The sequence below is a fragment of the Calliphora vicina genome, chromosome 2 (assembly GCF_958450345.1).
Source record: "Calliphora vicina chromosome 2, idCalVici1.1, whole genome shotgun sequence".
NCBI classification, from domain to species: domain Eukaryota; kingdom Metazoa; phylum Arthropoda; class Insecta; order Diptera; family Calliphoridae; genus Calliphora; species Calliphora vicina.
In genome coordinates this window covers 129,641,283-129,661,919 of record NC_088781.1, presented here as the reverse complement: position 1 = coordinate 129,661,919, position 20,637 = coordinate 129,641,283, and the positions used below count along the sequence as shown (strand labels likewise).

General features: G+C 27.8%; 1 protein-coding gene across 2 annotated transcripts in view; it reads right to left on the bottom strand.

Annotated features, from left to right (window-relative positions):
• Positions 1 to 19,624, bottom strand: part of Dpp10 (Dipeptidyl peptidase 10) — a 128,029-nt gene extending 108,405 nt beyond the window's left edge. Inside the window, exon 1 of one of the 2 annotated variants that reach the window (XR_010576016.1) lies at positions 19,532 to 19,624. The gene's annotated coding sequence lies outside the window, so the exon portion shown is untranslated. The remainder of the gene's footprint in view (positions 1 to 19,531) is intronic. The other variant, XM_065501894.1, reaches the window with a different exon arrangement.
• Positions 19,625 to 20,637: the final 1,013 nt, after the last annotated feature.

Genomic DNA, 20,637 nt, shown 5'->3' with positions numbered 1-20,637 from the left:
CATAAGAGATCGCATGTGAAGCCCGGCTAACCAGCCGAATCGACACCAAAGCCAAATATCCATTGCGCTAAGGTAATTTTCTGTATTTGGTGGGAGCAAAAGGGTCCTATCTGTTATGAGCTGCTGAAATGTGGCCAGACCATCACGGTGAATCTGTGCCAAATGCAACTAATTCGTTTGATGCGAGCATTAAATTCATCGTTACTCTATTTCAAAAACCATTAAACAGTATAAGGAAGTCTTGAACATTGAAAGAAAACCTAGATCAGGAAGAAAAAATGGTCTAACTGATATTGGTAAAGCAAAAGAAGTCGACCTTTTCTAAAACTATGGAACACTTCTATCAGAAAAGCAGCTCCTAAAGTTAAATGCTCTGATTCTTTTTTGCGCAGAGCCAAAGCTAATGCTGACTTGAAGTCATATAAATGTTAGAAAGTGCCAGATCGCAATACAGTAAAGAACTAAGAAAAAAAAATAATTTCATTAAAAAAAGGTATTGGGCTCTTGTAAAAAAAATAATTAAAGAACACAGAAAAGGTATCCCAAGATATGTCTCTTGCACAAAGGTGACGGAAGCAACTATAAAATCTTTAATGGGGGATTTCCGGATTTTAAACTTATATGTACCCCTATATGAACTCTTTGTGGGAGGATATAATATTTTTTTTACTTTTTTAACAGTTACTTCATACCAAAATTATAATGACTTGGTTTGAAAAAAGCCTTTTAGTTTTATTAAGCTCTAAGAAAAAAAACTAAACTAAGAAAAAAAAATAATTTCATTAAAAAAAGGTATTGGGCTCTTGTAAAAAAAATAATTAAAGAACACAGAAAAGGTATCCCAAGATATGTCTCTTGCACAAAGGTGACGGAAGCAACTATAAAATCTTTAATGGGGGATTTCCGGATTTTAAACTTATATGTACCCCTATATGAACTCTTTGTGGGAGGATATAATATTTTTTTTACTTTTTTAACAGTTACTTCATACCAAAATTATAATGACTTGGTTTGAAAAAAGCCTTTTAGTTTTATTAAGCTCTTGGCAGGCATTTAAATAAAATTGTGGCACAGTATTACCAAATTATAAGCACATAATAATGTCTTAAATTAATTTTAATCTGAACATAGAATTTCGTACCCAATTAACTACCAGTGACTTGTCATGTGACCCTTAATGTCATGCCAACATAATTTGCTTGTTTCTTCACTTTGCTACTTAAATTTTGCCATGCATCAAAAGAATACATTAAAAATAATGTTTCTTTTGTTATTTTCAAGTAATAAGAAATTATTTAGTTCCTGTTTGACACACGTGTCTTTTTGTAAGACCCCCCCATAACTAACAGAAGACAAATTGCTACAACAAACGGAAAAATGACTACCTTAATGTAGACTTAAGCTTCTAGTCATGGCCTTTAAAGACTCAACAACAAACGAAAAAAAAAAAATAGAAATACAATTTCAAATATTTACAGTTAAAAAATACTTTAAGACTATTAACTTAATTTTGTGTAATGTTAACTAGAGCATCTTTAGGTACACATGAATATATAGTAAAGATGTAAAGATATATTACAGATGGCTTTTGTCTTAAAACATGTAAAGAATAGGGGAAGAAAGCCAAACCAAGGCAAAAAATAACTAAAAGCTACTACATGGAACTAAGTACTGCTAGAAACTAATAGAGCATTACGAAATCTCTTTTTTTTAAATAGGAAATATTTTATTAAACTAAAACTGCTTATAAATCTTGCGAGTTCCTTCCCTTTAAATTTTTCTTTCTTCGTAATTGCTCCTCATTTATTTTAAACATTGATGATGATGATGACTTTTTTCTTTTTTCATACTCTTACATGCAATGCGAGCAACTTTTCAATAAGCTAACAATTTTCTACAGAAAAATAAGAAGAACAAAAGAAACATTTAAACCAAAATCCTTATATAAATATGCGGGATTTATATTATTTGTTCAAGGAGAAAATAAATAAAATAGCTGAATAAAACAAAAACGAAAAGGTATCTGTTTAAAAATTATATAAAACAAACAGACCACAAACATACTTGAATGCGGATAACAAATCAAGGAAACTAACGAAAAAATATAAAAAAAAAAACTTTTCTATAAAAATATTAAAGATAACAAGATGTTTCTACAAACAATTAAACCAGAATTGAAGTTTAAATAATCCACGAATTTTAACTTAAACTTTCCTTTTTAAATCACCACGATTGTAGTTTAAATAATCCAAGACTTTTAACTTAAACTTTCCTTATAAAATAACCACGATTGTAGTTTAAATAATACACGATTTTTAACTTAAACCTTTCTTATAAAATAACCACGATTGTAGTTTAAATAATTCACTATTATTGTCTTAAACGTTGCTTATAAATTAGCCACGATTGTAGTTTATATAATCCACGATTTTTAACTTAAACTTTCCTTAAAAAATAACCACGATTGTAGTTTAAATAATCCACGATTATTGTGTTAAACTTTCCCTATAAAATAACCACGATTGTAGTTTAAATAATCCACGATTTTTAACTTAAACTTTTCTTATAAAATAACCACGATTGTAGTTTAAATAATCCACGATTTTTAACTTAAACTTTTTTTATAAAATAACCACGATTGTAGTTTAAATAATCCACGATTATTGCCTTAATCGTTGCTTATAAATTAACCACGATTGCAGTTTAAATAATCCACGATTTTTAACTTAAACTTTCCTTATGAAATAACCACGATTGAAGTTTAAATAATCCACGATTTTTAACTTAAACTTTCCTTATGATATAACCACGATTGTAGTTTATATAATCCTTGATTATTGTCTTAAACTTTCCTTATAAAATAACCACGATTATAGTTTAAATAATCCACGATTATTGTGTTAAACTTTCCCTATAAAATAACCACGATTGCAGTTTAAATAATCCACGATTTTTAACTTAAACTTTCCTTATGAAATAACCACGATTGAAGTTTGAATAATCCACGATTAATGTGTTAAACTTTCCCTATAAAATAACCACGATTGCAGTTTAAATAATCCTTGATTATTGTCTTAAACTTTCCTTATAAAATAACCACGATTATAGTTTAAATAATCCACGATTATCGTCTTAAACTTTGCTTATAAAATGACCATGATTGTAGTTTAAATAAACTGCGATTTTTAACTTAAACTTTCCTTATAAAAATACCACGATTGCAGCTTAAATAAACTGAGATTTTTAACTTAAACTTTCCTTATAAAATAACCACGATTGCAGCTTAAATAAACCACGATTTTTAACTTAAACTTTCCTTATAAAATAACCACGATTAAAGTTTTAATAATCCAAGATTTTCAACTTAAACATTCCTTATAAAATGACCACGATTGAGTTTAAATAATCCACAGTTATTGTGTTAAACTTTCCTTATAAAATAACCACGATTGTAGTTTAAATAATCCAGGGTTTTTAACTTAAACTTTTCTTAAAAAATAACCATGATTGCAGCTTAAATAAACCAGGATTTTTAACTTAAACTTTCCTTATAAAATAACCACGATTATAGTTTAAATAATCCACGATTATCGTCTTAAACTTTGCTTATAAAATGACCATGATTGTAGTTTAAATAAACTGCGATTTTTAACTTAAACTTTCCTTATAAAAAAACCACGATTGCAGCTTAAATAAACTGAGATTTTTAACTTAAACTTTCCTTATAAAATAACCACGATTGCAGCTTAAATAAACCACGATTTTTAACTTAAACTTTCCTTATAAAATAACCACGATTAAAGTTTTAATAATCCAAGATTTTCAACTTAAACATTCCTTATAAAATGACCACGATTGAGTTTAAATAATCCACAGTTATTGTGTTAAACTTTCCTTATAAAATAACCACGATTGTAGTTTAAATAATCCAGGGTTTTTAACTTAAACTTTTCTTAAAAAATAACCATGATTGCAGCTTAAATAAACCAGGATTTTTAACTTAAACTTTCCTTATAAAATAACCACGATTATAGTTTAAATAATCCACGATTATCGTCTTAAACTTTGCTTATAAAATGACCATGATTGTAGTTTAAATAAACTGCGATTTTTAACTTAAACTTTCCTTATAAAAAAACCACGATTGCAGCTTAAATAAACTGAGATTTTTAACTTAAACTTTCCTTATAAAATAACCACGATTGCAGCTTAAATAAACCACGATTTTTAACTTAAACTTTCCTTATAAAATAACCACGATTGCAGCTTAAATAAACCACGATTTTTAACTTAAACTTTCCTTATAAAATAACCACGATTAAAGTTTTAATAATCCAAGATTTTCAACTTAAACTTTCCTTATAAAATGACCACGATTGTAGTTTAAATAATCCACAGTTATTGTGTTAAACTTTCCTTATAAAATGACCACGATTGTAGTTTAAATAATCCACAGTTATTGTGTTAAACTTTCCTTATAAAATGACCACGATTGTAGTTTAAATAATCCAGGATTTTTAACTTAAACTTTTCTTAAAAAATAACCATGATTGCAGCTTAAATAAACCAGGATTTTTAACTTAAACTTTCCTTATAAAATAACCACGATTAAAGTTTAAATAATCCAAGATTTTCAACTTAAACTTTCATTATAAAATAACCACGATTGTAGTTTAAATAATGCACGATTTTTAACTAAAACTTTTTTTTATAAAATAACCACGATTATAGTTTAGATACTCCACGATTATTGTGTTAAACTTTTCTTTTAAAATAACCACGATTGTAGTTTAAATAACCCAGGATTTTTAACTTAAACTTTTCTTATAAAATAACCATGATTGCAGCTTAAATAAACCAGGATTTTTAACTTAAACTTTCCTTATAAAATAACCACGATTTTTAACTTAAACTTTCCTTATAAAATAACCACGATTGCAGTTTAAATAATCCACAATTTTTAACTTAAACTTTCCTTACAAAATAACCACGATTGTACTTTAAATAATCCACGATTGTTAACTTAAACTTTCCTTATAAAATAACGTTGATTATGGTTTAAATAATCCACGATTTTTAACTTAAACTTTCCTTATAAAATAACCACGATTAAAGTTTAAATAATCCAAGATTTTCAACTTAAACTTTACTTATAAAATGACCACGATTGTAGTTTAAATAATCCACTATTTTTAACTTAAACTTTTTTTATAAAATAACCACGATTATAGTTTAGATAATCCACGATTATTGTGTTAAACTTTCCTTATAAAATAACCACGATTGCAGTTTAAATAATCCACGATTATTGTGTTAAACTTTCCTTTTAAAATAACCACGATTAAAGTTTACATAATCCAAGATTATTGTCTTAAACTTTCCTTATAAAATAACCATGATTGTAGTTTAAATAATCCATGATTATTGTGTTAAACTTTCCTTATAAAATAATTTTCTTTACACTTTTTATCACTTTTTGTAATATTCTTTAGAAATTTTATCGTTATCTACATTTTTCTGTATTAGTCACTTAAATCATTCATATTTCTTTCAGCCTTATTCATGTGTTTTTTTTTTTTTAAATTTTTATTATTATATTGAATATTTATGTAAAGTGCTGTAGAAGCTGCTTTCATAAAAAATATTGCGTGGGTCGCGTAACAACTGCAAAATTAAATTTCTTGGAAATAATAATATGCTTATTAGGATTTTCTTTTTACTTTAGATCTCTCTACACAGCTTTTACTCCTCCTGTTCAAGAACTCTACCACCTTATTAGGCCATCATTTTGTATGCTAAGACAGCACGTTTTTTCCTGCTCGTTTCATGTCTTTATGCACAAAAGGTGTAAATTTATCTTTTGGAAAACCATGTTTTAACCATGTCAAAGTAAAAAAAAAAAGGGAGAGAACAAAGCCAGTTTGATGGCAAAGAAAATTTGGTGAAAAATTAAGGGTTTATGCAAGTCTGTGTTTTTGAGAAAAGAACAAGAAATAATCTTGAGTTTATTGTTTAATAAATCTAATTTATTATTAACTTTATATTGTCGTTATTTTGTATGTTACGAAAGGGTTTATTTCAAGTGGGCATCAGCTGGTGCATAAAATAAAACTCTCGTAATTTGGTTACGCTACGTAAATTTTGCGTTGCTGTTGTTTGGTGGGGGGCAGAGAAAAATAATTTGAAAGAAAAGGGAATTTATTTATTTGTGTTGAAATAAATAAATATTTTTTATATTTTGGCAAGGACTATTTAAATGTTATAGCTTAGTTTTGAAGGAGGAAAACTAAAATATAATAGGGAATTTAGGAGGGTTTGTAATCTTAGGAATTTTTTTGTTTTCTTTAAAACCTATAAAGATTCCAAGAGAATGTTTGTCTTAATACAAATTGTAAACACATTTCATGACTTTCTCATACATTTGCTCTAATGTCAGTCTCCTAACATTTAATCCGAAATGTTAACATATTTTAAGACTTTTCAAAATATGACTGCTCCCTAACGAATGTTGCCAGACATTGTCTTTATGCCAGCAATTCCTGCTTGCCCACAAAATACTTCGATTGCATGTCCACCACTAACTGCCTGCCACCTTTGACGTATGAGTAATAAAAATTTCGTTTGCAATTTTCGAAATTACTGAAATTCATATACAACGTGCATGTCACGCACATTCTGTCCAGCTCACTCACACATTCCACACAAACAGTGTTTCACTTAATAGGAATTCTAATCGTTTCTACACGCAGAGAAAAAAACATGGTTGTGGTAAACATAAAAATGTTTACCTATTTAACATTCTTTAGTTGTTGCACAACTAATTCTGTTACGGTGAACTATACTCAAATTTATGATTGCGATGAACATATAAATGTTTACAGTATCTAAAATATTGTTGAAATTAAATTAAAATAACAATATGCGGTAGTGTTATCCTACCCATGCTGGTTCAGCAAGGGTATTTTTTCTCTGCGTGTAGAGAAATTTATGAGGTTGAACAGTGGAAAAATATTTATGGTTTTAGGTGGGAAATTATTTGTTCTGAACAAATAACCAATCAATTTGACAAATAATCGATTAAACTGTATTTATTGTATGCAAAAACTATTAATATTGTACAATACAATAATATAAACTTAGGACAATAATCTACTTGAAAAATGACTAACTTGATTCAAGGATATTTGCTTTTGCTATCAATTTTAGTATGTTTAAAAAGTGACCATTAGACTGTGGTATTCACTGAAGCCAAGTTGGGTCATTTGATAACCATATGATCTTTGTATAGCAAAGATAATTGGTTACTTTCATTCAATAAACAAAAAAAATTTTGTTTTTTTTTGTAAACTTTTTTGTAATTTTTAATAAAAAGCTGAAAAATAATTTCCAGCATCGTGGATTTTTTAAACTACAATCGTGGTTATTTTATAAGGAAAGTTTAAGACAATAATCGTGGATTATTTAAACTGCAATCGTAGGTATTTTACAAGGAAAGTTTAATACAATAATAGTGGATAATTTAAACTATAACCGTAGGTATTTTACAAGGAAAGTTTAAAAAAATAATCTTGGATTATTTAAAGTTCAATCGTAGTTATTTTATAAGGAAAGTTTAAGACAATAATCGTGGTTTATTTAAACTGCAATCGTAGGTATTTTACAAAGAAAGTTTAAGATAATAATCAAGGCTTATTTAAACTACAATCAAGGTTCTTTATAAGAAAAGTTCATAGACAATAATCGTGAATTATTTAAACTACAATCGTAGTTATTTAATAATGAAAGTTTAAGACAATAATTGTGGATTATTTAAGCTACACTTGTGGTTTTTTTATAAGGAAAGTTTAAGACAATAATCGTGGATTATTTAAACTACAATCGTAGTTATTTAATAATGAAAGTTTAAGACAATAATTGTGGATTATTTAAGCTACACTTGTGGTTTTTTTATAAGGAAAGTTTAAGACAATAATCGTGGATTATTTAAACTACAATCGTGGTTAGTTTACGTTATGATTTTATATATACATTTACGTTTTTACCTTTAAATAAAGCGATTATTTTAATTGCAAATAAAAGCGATCAGTAGTTTAAAAATTGCGACAAGACTTTATTTAAATTAACCCAACTATTTAAATAGTCACTTTCTTTTAATGATTACAAACACATTCAAAACAAACGTTATAATGTACAAGAATACACTGTTAATGCAGTTAATGTTAATTATAACAGCGAATCTGCAACTCGCTGTAACTATTTATATACACTGGTATTTTCTAGTAGCTACATGGATGACAAAACTAGAATTGCTCTGTTTCTACAGCTTTTAGCAACTTCAATATTAATGTTACCAGCTTTGACAGATAATGTTGTTATAACTATAAACAATGTTAATAACAGCGTGTTGTCAACATTATTGATAAGTAGTAGTTTCTTGCACTGGAAATGTTTATAAATATGATGAATGTTCCAAGCAGTCGTTACAGACCATTAAATTCAAATTGATACAATTGGACAATTTACAAAGTCTCTTATCATGTCATATTGTCATAATGTCCTAATATGTCACAACTCGGCGGCTCGTCTAAACTGACTCTTAGCCGTTCTGCGCAGGTCTCTGCTGGTTGGTTTCGATAACAAAATAAACATAGCACACAGATTAGTATTATTTCGGACAACTTTTGCTTGAAAAGCAATAACAACATTTTTAAAACACTGTGAAATATTAGGACATTATGACAATATCACATTATTAAAAAAATATTGCATATTTTAAATATTACCTAGGAGATAAAATCAAATTAAAAATCGTATTTTTGTGTTGCCAGTTTCAGAATCTCAGCTTAGGGATTTTGGAACTTTTAGTCTAAATTTTAAATTCCGATAAAAAAATAGCTTATATCCTAGGGAAACGCCTATTAGTATATCTAAGACGTTTTCTATTTGAAAGATATTTTTCATTTAATAATAAAAGTACGCTTTAAAAAAATAAAAAATAATAGTTACATTTTCTAATTTAAGTAGCTTTTTATAATAAAAGCTGCCTTTTATAATAAAAGTTGCCTTTTAAATTAAAAGTTGCCTTTTAGTTGCCTTTTATAATAAAATATGTGTTTTATACTAAAAGTAGCCTTTTATACTAAAAGTAGCCTTTTATACTAAAAGTTGCCTTTTATACTAAAAGTTGCCTTTTATACTAAAAGTTGCCTTTTATACTAAAAGTAGCCTTTTATACTAAAAGTTGCCTTTTATACTAAAAGTTGCCTTTTATACTAAAAGTTGCCTTTTATACTAAAAGTTGCCTTTTATACTAAAAGTTGCCTTTTATACTAAAAGTTGCCTTTTATACTAAAAGTTGCCTTTTATACTAAAAGTTGCCTTTTATACTAATAGTTGCTTTTATACTAAAAGTTGCCTTTTATACTAAAAGTTGCCTTTTATACTAAAAGTTGCCTTTTATACTAAAAGTTGCCTTTTATACTAATAGTTGCTTTTATACTAAAAGTTGCCTTTTATACTAAAAGTTGCCTTTTATACTAAAAGTTGCCTTTTATACTAAAAGTTGCCTTTTATACTAAAAGTTGCCTTTTATACTAAAAGTTGCTTTTATACTAAAAGTTGCATTTTATACTAAAAGTTGCATTTTATACTAAAAGTTGCCTTTTATACTAAAAGTTGCCTTTTATACTAAAAGTTGCCTTTTATACTAAAAGTTGCCTTTTATACTAAAAGTTGCCTTTTATACTAAAAGTTGCCTTTTATACTAAAAGTTGCTTTTTATACTAAAAGTTGCCTTTTATACTAAAATTTGCCTTTTATACTAAAAGTTGCCTTTTATACTAAAAGTTGCCTTTTATACTAAAAGTTGCCTTTTATACTAAAAGTTGCCTTTTATACTAAAAGTTGCATTTTATACTAAAAGTTGCATTTTATACTAAAAGTTGCTTTTATACTAAAAGTTGCATTTTATACTAAAAGTTGCATTTTATACTAAAATTTGCCTTTTATAATAAAATATGTGTTTTATACTAAAAGTAGCCTTTTATACTAAAAGTAGCCTTTTATACTAAAAGTTGCCTTTTATACTAAAAGTTGCCTTTTATACTAAAAGTTGCCTTTTATACTAAAAGTAGCCTTTTATACTAAAAGTTGCCTTTTATACTAAAAGTTGCCTTTTATACTAAAAGTTGCCTTTTATACTAAAAGTTGCCTTTTATACTAAAAGTTGCCTTTTAGTTGCCTTTTATACTAAAAGTTGCCTTTTATACTAAAAGTTGCCTTTTATACTAAAAGTTGCCTTTTATACTAATAGTTGCTTTTATACTAAAAGTTGCCTTTTATACTAAAAGTTGCCTTTTATACTAAAAGTTGCCTTTTATACTAATAGTTGCTTTTATACTAAAAGTTGCCTTTTATACTAAAAGTTGCCTTTTATACTAAAAGTTGCCTTTTATACTAAAAGTTGCCTTTTATACTAAAAGTTGCCTTTTATACTAAAAGTTGCTTTTATACTAAAAGTTGCATTTTATACTAAAAGTTGCATTTTATACTAAAAGTTGCCTTTTATACTAAAAGTTGCCTTTTATACTAAAAGTTGCCTTTTATACTAAAAGTTGCCTTTTATACTAAAAGTTGCCTTTTATACTAAAAGTTGCCTTTTATACTAAAAGTTGCCTTTTATACTAAAAGTTGCTTTTTATACTAAAAGTTGCCTTTTATACTAAAATTTGCCTTTTATACTAAAAGTTGCCTTTTATACTAAAAGTTGCCTTTTATACTAAAAGTTGCCTTTTATACTAAAAGTTGCCTTTTATACTAAAAGTTGCCTTTTATACTAAAAGTTGCATTTTATACTAAAAGTTGCATTTTATACTAAAAGTTGCTTTTATACTAAAAGTTGCATTTTATACTAAAAGTTGCATTTTATACTAAAATTTGCCTTTTATACTAAAAGTTGCCTTTTATACTAAAAGTTGCCTTTTATACTAAAAGTTGCCTTTTATACTAAAAGTTGCCTTTTATACTAAAAGTTGCCTTTTATACTAAAAGTTGCCTTTTATACTAAAAGTTGCCTTTTATACTAAAAGTTGCTTTTTATACTAAAAGTTGCCTTTTATACTAAAAGTTGCCTTTTATACTAAAAGTTGCCTTTTATACTAAAAGTTGCCTTTTATACTAAAAGTTGCATTTTATACTAAAAGTTGCATTTTATACTAAAAGTTGCCTTTTATACTAAAATTTGCCTTTTATACTAAAAGTTGCCTTTTATACTAAAAGTTGCCTTTTATACTAAAAGTTGCCTTTTATACTAAAAGTTGCCTTTTATACTAAAAGTTGCCTTTTATACTAAAAGTTGCCTTTAATACTAAAAGTTGCTTTTTATACTAAAAGTTGCCTTTTATACTAAAAGTTGCTTTTTATACTAAAAGTTGCCTTTTATACTAAAAGTTGCCTTTTATACTAAAAGTTGCCTTTCATACTAAAAGTTGCCTTTTATACTAAAAGTTGCCTTTTATACTAAAAGTTGCCTTTTATACTAAAAGTTGCCTTTTGTACTAAAAGTTGCTTTTTGTACTAAAAGTTGCCTTTTATACTAAAAGTTGCCTTTTATACTAAAAGTTGCCTTTTATACTAAAAGTTGCCTTTTATACTAAAAGTTGACTTTTATAATAAAAGTACCCTTTTATAATAAAAGTACAATTTTATAATAAAAGTACAATTTTATAATAAAATTACCCTCTCAACATTTATTGTAATATCTGGTTCTGGTTTAAGTTTCTTTTGTAAAAATTTCGCTTATTTAAAACATTTATCTCAATGATTTGTTGTATTTTAATTATTTAGTAAAGACACCATAATTACACATTTGCCAAAGAAATATTTATATAATTTAGAAAAAGTACAAAAAAGAAGATTTCAAAATATAACAATTTATTTAATTTTTTGTGCACACAAACTAACTATGAGTCTAAAACCCAGCAAAGTTTTTCTTAGTTTTGTAAAATTTATATTATTTTTCATTTTTAACAGAGTTGCTCTCAGTTTGTTAACTTTTCAAGAGGATAACATAGAAATAGTTTAAAAATAAAGCAAACTTTTTGGGAATTTTAGAAGAAAATATTGCTGGGTTAGTTTACTAAACAGTTGTATTAAATTACATACATATATACATTCATAGAATTATAATAATAATAATAATCATAAAAGAAAATAAATAACGGAAGGAAATATATCTCTGTATATAATGTACAATAAATACATATAAATTCTACATATAAATGGTGCAAATATATTACATAAATTTATGTATGTGAATGCTATTTACATGACTCTTAGTCTGTGTATGTTTTTCTGTTTATTTATTTATTATACATAAATATTTTTTCATTTTTTGTGCTGTAAATGTATATAAAATGAACATAAATGTGTTTTTAGCATAAATAAATATTAAATAATTTGTTTATATGCTTGATTATTGGGTTATTTTGTCTTTTTTTTTAGTTTTGTTTTTGTAGAGTAGGTGTAAATTTGTATTTATATAAGGAGTGAGATCGAAAAATTCTTAACATACATATATGTTTATAAAAAAGAAACCACTAAACTTACAGCTTTAATTTTTTTTTTATTTGATTGAAATTATTATTACAATTTACAAAAAAAATTATTTTTATAGTTTTAATCACTAGTGATGAAATTTTGAACCTTTTTCGGAAACCCTTCCATTAACGTTTTTATAGTGCTTTCTGTCACTTTGCTCGAACATGTAGTCCATCTCCGTTTAAAATCTACCACACTTTTGGACACCTTTTTTGTACTCTTCAATTCTCTTTTAACAAGAGCCCAATATCTCTCCACTGGCCTTAGCTCCGGGCAGTTTGGAGGATTTGCCTCTCTTGGTACAAATACCACATTATTGTTCTTGTACCACTCAAGGGCTTGTTTGCCATAGTGACAGGATGCCAAGTCAGGCCAAAAATAAGTGGACACATTATGAAGTCTTATGAATGGAAGCAGCCTTTTGTGTAAACATTCCTTGATGTAAATTTCGGTATTTATAGAGCCCGTTGTAACAAATGAGTGGCTTCTTTTGCCGCAACTGCATATTGCTTGCCATACCAAGAACTTTCTGGGAAATTTTGTCTGCTTTTGGGTCCTAAACTTTTCTTCAACATTCCCTCGAGCATCAGCAACATAAAATTTTTGACCTGGAAGTTGCGAAAAATCTGCCAGAACATACGTTTCGTCATCCATTATGCAGCAAGAATATTTTTTTATAAAACTTGACTTCAATTTCCGTGCTCTGTTTTTGGCCTCTAAATTTTTAGTAGCGTTCCTGTCAGGAACTTTTTGAGCCTTGTATGTTTTTAAACCTGCATTAGCTTTAACTTTTCGTACCAAATAGTCCGAGCACTGAGCTAACCGGGCTGCTTTCCTACCGGATGTGTTGGGAGCTCTTTTGAAAATGCGTTCTATTTTTTTGGCTTTAGAAACATCATGTGGACCATTCCTTCTACCTGAACCAGGTTTTCTATCAACTGACAAGTTCTCCCGGTACTGTTTAATAACATTGGAAACAGTTTGACGGCAGACCTTTGTATGCTTGGCCAACTTTTTGTAAGACCAAGTTGGGTTTTGTTGAAAATATTTAATAATTTCAGTACGCACTTTTTTCTGGTCACTCATTTTAATCAGATTAACAAAAAAAATAATATAATTGACATTACACATAATAACTGACATGTTTTTCAAAGGTAACTTGATCAAAAAAAAATTCAAATAATACTTGGGTTAAAAAATGTAATGAAAAACGTGTGTTAAGAATTTTTCGATCTCACTCCTTAATTTAATAAAGTTCCAATAAGGTGTTAATTAAATTGTAAGACAAGTTATTTTTTAATATTACAATAATGTTAAAAACATGCATATCTCAAATACAGCAAGTGTGGTAATTAAAACATTAAAAAAACTCTTAAAATATTTAATAAAATTATTAATTCTATGGAAATTTATTTATCTAATAGTCATAAAAAAATTGTTCAGAACATTGTTTGCAAATAAATTATATTTAGTGGTATTTAGCCATGTATCAATGCTCAGGGGAGGTCTTAATATGTATTTATGCTATCATATTTTATAGTTAGAAATATTTAGTATTATTATAATGAAATATAATTTATTAAATCAGCACAGTTGAAATATTTTCCAAGGAACATTTTAAAGTCCCCCAGAGACTTGTTTATTTTTAAAGCTATGTCCTAGTATATGTTTTTGTAAAACTACCTCATGTCGAAAATATAAATAGTAAATAAATGAAAATTATATATAAATAACGTTTGCCTTGATTCTAAGTAACTTGGTATTGAAAATCAGCAAAATTGGTTCATTAGAAAAAAAGTTATAAAACAAAATGTGTGACAATCTTCAGCAAATTTAAGGCCTGATTATAAAACACGATCGGAAAACGATTTTTAAAATTTTTGTATGAAAATCCCTTAGTTTAAATGGAAAAATATTAAAATTATTTTTCGGTTGTGTTTTTGAATCAGGCCCTATTTTCACGGTTGCTTTAAAAATTTACCACAGGTTCTAGCTATTTAAAATAAACACAATCGTCCAGGAAATGCTCAAGATTTTAATTCATTCTTCAAAACTTTCATTATTTCTTAGTTTTTTATTGCAAAAAGTAAAAAAAAATAATATTTTTGGACATTTAAAAAAAAGTACTAAAAATACTACTATTTTAAAATGAAACAAATTCAGTATTTTAACTTTATTTAAGCTTTTTTTCAAAAAAAAAAATAAAATTTTACTACTTTTTTCATATTTTAAAAAAAGTACTAAAAATACTACTATTTTAAAATGAAACAAATTAAAAAAATATTAAAAGCTTTTCTTACAAAAAAAAAATAATAAAATTTTACTACTTTTTTCTCAACTAAAAAAAGTACTAAAATACTACTATATTAGTTTTTTACATTTTAAGTGCTTCTTTTATTATTTATTAAGTTTTTCTTGCAAAAAAACACTTTGAAATGTACTAAAAATACTTTAATTTGAAAACTAATCGCTTACTTATTTTCTATTTAAGTGATTTGAAAATGCTGGGTTATTACAAGAACTGTTAGAACTGAGTTTGAAACTGAATTAGAAATGAACTTGAATTAAAACCTGAACTAGAACTAAAATAAAACTGAATTGGAAATGAACTAAAATTGAACTAGAACTAAACTAGAACTGAACTAAGAATAACTTAACTCAAACCTGAAGTAGACCAAGAACCTGAACTAGAATCTTGAACTAGAGCATGAAGTAGAACCTGAACTCGAATATAAATTAAAAGCTGAACTAGAACATTAAATTTACCCTGAACTAGAACATGAACTGAAATCCAAACTGTAACCTGAACTAGAACCTAAACCAGAACCGAACTAGAACCTAAACTAGGACCTGAAATAGAACCTGAACTAGAACCTGAAATAGAACATGAACTAGAACTAGAATGGGAACTAGAACCAGAAATATAACCTAAACCAGAACTGAGCTAGAACCTGAACTAGACCACGAACTAGAATTTGAACCAGAATCTGAGTTCGAACCTGATCAAGAGCATGAAATAGACCCTGAACTAGAACCTGAACTATAACTGAACTTGAACGTGAAATAAAAACTGAACTAAAATCTGGACTAAAACCAAAAGTAGAACCTGAATTAGAATAGAACTAGAGCTGAACTAGAACATGAAATGGTATTGAACTTGCACTAGAACTGAACTTGAACAATAACCTGAACTCGAACATGAACTGGAATATGAACTAGAACCTGAACTAGAATTAGAAGCTGAACAAGAACCTGAACTAGAACCTGAACTAGAACCTGATATAGAACCTGAACTAAAACCTGAACTAGAACTGAATAAGAACTGAACTAGAACTGAACTGGAACTGAACTAGAACTGAACTAGAACTGAACTAGAACTGAACTAGAACTGAACTAGAACTGAACTAGAACTGAACTAGAACTGAACTAGAACTGAACTAGAACTGAACTAGAACTGAACTAGAACTGAACTAGAACTGAACTAGAACTGAACTAGAACTGAACTAGAACTGAACTAGAACTGAACTAGAACTGAACTAGAACTGAACTAGAACTGAACTAGAACTGAACTAGAACTGAACTAGAACTAGAACTGAACTAGAACTGAACTAGAACTGAACTAGAACTGAACTAGAACTGAACTAGAACTGAACTAGAACTGAACTAGAACTGAACTAGAACTGAACTAGAACTGAACTAGAACTAGAACTGAACTAGAACTGAACTAGAACTGAACTAGAACTGAACTAGAACTGAACTAGAACTGAACTAGAACTGAACTAGAACTGAACTAGAACTGAACTAGAACTGAACTAGAACTGAACTAGAACTGAACTAGAACTGAACTAGAACTGAACTAGAACTGAACTAGAACTGAACTAGAACTGAACTAGAACTGAACTAGAACTGAACTAGAACTGAACTAGAACTGAACTAGAACTGAACTAGAACTGAACTAGAACTGAACTAGAACTGAACTAGAACTGAACTAGAACTGAACTAGAACTGAACTAGAACTGAACTAGAACTGAACTAGAACTGAACTAGAACTGAACTAGAACTGAACTAGAACTGAACTAGAACTGAACTAGAACTGAACTAGAACTGAACTAGAACTGAACTAGAACTGAACTAGAACTGAACTAGAACTGAACTAGAACTGAACTAGAACTGAACTAGAACTGAACTAGAACTGAACTAGAACTGAACTAGAACTGAACTAGAACTGAACTAGAACTGAACTAGAACTGAACTAGAACTGAACTAGAACTGAACTAGAACTGAACTAGAACTGAACTAGAACTGAACTAGAACTGAACTAGAACTGAACTAGAACTGAACTAGAACTGAACTAGAACTGAACTAGAACTGAACTAGAACTGAACTAGAACTGAACTAGAACTGAACTAGAACTGAACTAGAACTGAACTAGAACTGAACTAGAACTGAACTAGAACTGAACTAGAACTGAACTAGAACTGAACTAGAACTGAACTAGAACTGAACTAGAACTGAACTAGAACTGAACTAGAACTGAACAAGAACTGAACTAGAACTGAACTAGAACTGAACTAGAACTGAACTAGAACTGAACTAGAACTGAACTAGAACTGAACTAGAACTGAACTAGAACTGAACTAGAACTGAACTAGAACTGAACTAGAACTGAACTAGAACTGAACTAGAACTGAACTAGAACTAGAACTGAACTAGAACTGAACTAGAACTGAACTAGAACTGAACTAGAACTGAACTAGAACTGAACTAGAACTGAACTAGAACTGAACTAGAACTGAACTAGAACTGAACTAGAACTGAACTAGAACTGAACTAGAACTGAACTAGAACTGAACTAGAACTGAACTAGAACTGAACTAGAACTGAACTAGAACTGAACTAGTACTGAACTAGAACTGAACTAGAACAGAACTGAACTAGAACTGAACTAGAACTGAACTAGAACTGAACTAAAACTGAACTAAAACTGAACTAGAACTGAACTAGAACTGAACTAGAACTGAACTAGAACTGAACTAGAACTGAACAATAACCTGAACTTGAACTGAACTGAACAATAACCTGAACTAGAACTGAACTAAAACATGAACTGTAACCTGAACTAAACTAGAACCTGAACTAGATCATGAACTAGTACCTAAACTAGAATTTGAACCATAATCTGAGCTGGAACCTGATCAAGAACATGAAGTAGAACATGAACTAGAACTAGTACCAGAACTAGAACCTGAAATGGAACTAGAACTGAACTTGAACAATAACATGAACTGAAACCTGAACTAGAACTAGAAGCTGTACTAGAATTTAAACTGGAATCTACATAAGCACGAGAACTAAAATCGGAATTTGGACGTGAACTAGAACTCATTCCTTTTTGAAATATTAATTTTTAAAGTATTTTTATTAACAATTGTATTTAAGCAATTGAAATTTTAATAAAGTCAGTTCGTTGCACTTTATTTGATTTTTACACGTAATTTTATAAAATTTATAATATTTATTCAATATTTACAATTTGAATTTTTTTCGTTTATATAAAATCTTTTTCAGAGAAATCTACACTTTTCGCAATCAATAGACTATTATTTAGTATTTATAATGATTTTTTACAAACTCTAGTTATTAAATGGATTTTTCTCAACTTACAAAAATTAAAAAAAAATGTATTAATTAATAACAACAAATTTTTTTGGAAATTTTCAAAATTTGTCTGTTAATAGCCAATTTTTTAGCAAAAATTTAGTTTCTACATGAAAAATAGGCTTTTGCATTGTGTTTAAAATCTTTATTTTAAAATTAGGATTATTAAGTAAAACTGTCTGAGGCGGGCCACTTTGAGTATCAGAATAATAATTTTTTTTTATTAAGTTTTATTAAAATTTTAAGTTAATGTTTTAATAAATGAATGCTTTAATTACCACTCTATTTGTATTTGCTACAATTCTAAGGATTTTTTTATGAATTGGTTTCAAAACTTACCACCATACGGCGTCTAACGCGTGTCATTCTTTGATACGAAGCTTTTTGATCCAATATGCAGGAGTTTAAGTGATGGCTGGTTAATTTTGTTTTTTTATGGAAATTTGTTTGTTATTGTTTTGGAATGAGGTTTTAAAAGACCACAATAGCAGCAAATACGATGGGAAATATTGGTGACCGGAAACGGAAACTAGTTTGCTAAGCAGCTGGTTGTTTGCGGGAGGCTTTTGCTTTGTTTTTAAGCAAAAAATTACAATTATTTGCTTAAAATTGAGCTTAAAGTTTTTTTATAACAAGTTTTGGGTTTTCTATTATTTTCTGTTGGGTGGAAAAATTTAACACAAAACTAGCAAATTTTACGTTTTTGTTAAGGATATTTTTAGGTTTTTAGAAATATTTTTATATGGCTAATATTTTTAACCACAACAAGGGAAGGAAAATAAAACTTTTAGCTATTTCCTGTGTTATACTGACTCGCACAAGCACATGTTCCACATAAGTTTGAAAGAAGCAAAAATCTCAAAGGATTTCTTGCTCCCTTTTTATTATTTTTTTTTTAGTTTTGTTTTTGTTGTACAAGTATTTTGATTTATAAAATCATATATTTTTGTATGTTTGTTACTTGCTGCTGTTGCTGTTTACCAAGCGGGCACAAACAAATTCACAAATTCCCCATTAAATAAATGGTGCAAGTACAAAAATGTTGTCTTTGTGTTGTTGTTTAACAAAAATATCCTGTCTTTACAACACACATTTACGCACACTTACTTTCACATACACATTTTTCTGTTTTTTTCAACTTTTACTACAAAAAGCCAACGTATCCTACAAATACAACTATACACACACACACACTCTTAAACAAACAAATATATATACACACTTTCACTAACGTGAAAAATAATAAAATTTAAGTTAAATATTGTAAAAATTTTACTGCAAACTGAAAAATGAATCAGACCCCACTACAAAGAAAGTTTGTTTCACTATTTTTAACTTTTTTATTTTTTTTTGTTTAATAATTTACTTAATTAAATTGCATATTTTTTTCCAAACAAATATTTTATTTATAAATTTCTTCAAATTTCTCTTTATATATTTGTATAATTTTTCTTTTCCAAGTTTTTTTTTTCTTTTTTCAACAACCGTTTAACCGCACGTCTCAGATGAAACTGAAAATTCTGCGAGATTTGTTAAAGATAAAATACCCCCTGGAAAAATGTAATTTTTTTCATATATTCTATTGTTGAATTTACTTGTTCTCTCTTTTAATATTTAAAAAATGAGCTCGTACAAGCCTATAGAAAATAAATTTCAGAGAGCCTCAGAGAGTTTATAAATAAAAGAGCAGGAAAAGCATCTTGTTTTGGCCAAATTGTAGTAAAAATAACAGCAACATTTTTTGTATGAGTTTTGTATGTAATTTTCTAGCTTTTTGTGTGTGTTTAGGAAAATGTGTGTTTGTTACAGTTTTTTGCGAGTACTGGAGAGAGAGAGAAAACTGATTTTAGTTTTTTTGTTTATAAAAGAGGGCAAATGTTGTCAATTGGTTTCTTTGGAAATCAAAACAGTGCTTTTATAGGAACAATTTATAGAAAATTTGATTTTGTAAGAGAAAATTTAGGGAGTTTGAAAATTAAGATCTTTCAAAATAATACATCTTTCAAATGTACAGTTTTTAAAGTGACCATTACAAAATGTAAAATGTATTATTTTAAAAAAATAATTTTATAATACTGCATTTGAATGTAAATGAATAAATATTACCTAAAAGTACTTTATCAAAAATGTAGTTTTTTAAAAGTTTACCAAAACGTTACTAAAATGTTATTATTTAGAGTATCTACTTAAAAGTACTTTTTTGAAAAGTACACCTTCAAATAATTTGTAAGTACCATTTAAAAAATATACCTAAAAGTACCTTTTTTAAAAGACATTTTCAAAAAAGTACTTTTTAAAATGTTACTAAAGTATTGTTTTTAACGATCTTTTCTATAAAGAGTACTAAATTGTATTTTTAAAAAAAGTACTTAAAGGTACATC